The following is a 1,030-nucleotide window of genomic DNA, read 5'->3' as shown; positions in this document are numbered from 1 at the left end:
AAATGGACTTTAAACTCACTCCATTTTGCATCTGCTGTTCTTCCTGGTTTCCATACCACTCCCCCCATTGAATTATAAGCTCCTTCAGGGCAGGGACTGTCTTTAGCACAGTGCCTGACACATAGTAGGCACTTAATAAATGTTTATTGGATTGGAAATCCAGACTCTTGGACTCTAATCCAATACTTTCTCCACTACACCAAGCTGGACAGTCTAGAAAGAAAAATTAAAATATCACTGCAATTAGCCCACAAGCTTATTATTAAGCATGTCTCATGTGTTGGGGATACAAATAGAGTCCCTGCTCTCAAAAAGGTTCCATTGTCTGGGCAAAACATGTTGAGCAGCATACAACTGAAGATGAGACAGGTACATTTCGGTGTCTATGCATCAAACACGTAAAAGAGGGGATCTGGGGGGACATCTTGTGCAGCTCTCCACCCTGTACCCCAGTCTTCTTTTATTTAGCTAACCTGTCTATAAAGCCTTTGTGAGGAATTCCGGGAGCGCTGCAAATCTTACTCCCAGACCCTTCCACTCTTCCTATCTACTCGCTTATCAACCTTGAATTTCCTTTATAAAATTTAGCTTCCTCCTTTTGGAAGGGAGAGGGGAGGAGGCTGGATTTACACGGGGCCAGAATGCAGAAGAGGTAGCAGAAGCATCCTGGCAACACCCAGGTCACCCGGTGGCCGAGAGCCGGGCTCCTATTTAGCAATCCGCACGCGTGCACGCGTACTAGCGCGAAGACTTTGGCGCGCCGACACGTCACGAGATCGCTTCGGTGCCGCGACCCGCCCCCTTTTCCTCCCCCCGACTCCCCCACCGGACCCCGCGCTCTTCCGGGCTGTGGCCAAAGCCCGGAATGGAAAAGTCCTCGCACCTCTTCTTCCCCCTCCCTCCGGGCCCGGGGTATCGGGCATGCTCAGTGGCCCGCGGTCACCGCAGATCTCTAGGGTCGACCACTTCTCTCTCTATTCTCCTACCCCCTGAGGGGGTAAGGGGCGGGGGGGGGGGAGCCGTTCCTCCA

This window comes from Dromiciops gliroides, chromosome 3, assembly GCF_019393635.1.
Source record: "Dromiciops gliroides isolate mDroGli1 chromosome 3, mDroGli1.pri, whole genome shotgun sequence".
In the NCBI taxonomy this organism is placed as follows: domain Eukaryota; kingdom Metazoa; phylum Chordata; class Mammalia; order Microbiotheria; family Microbiotheriidae; genus Dromiciops; species Dromiciops gliroides.
The sequence above is the reverse complement of the archived record's forward strand: the minus strand, read 5'-3'. Positions refer to the sequence as shown.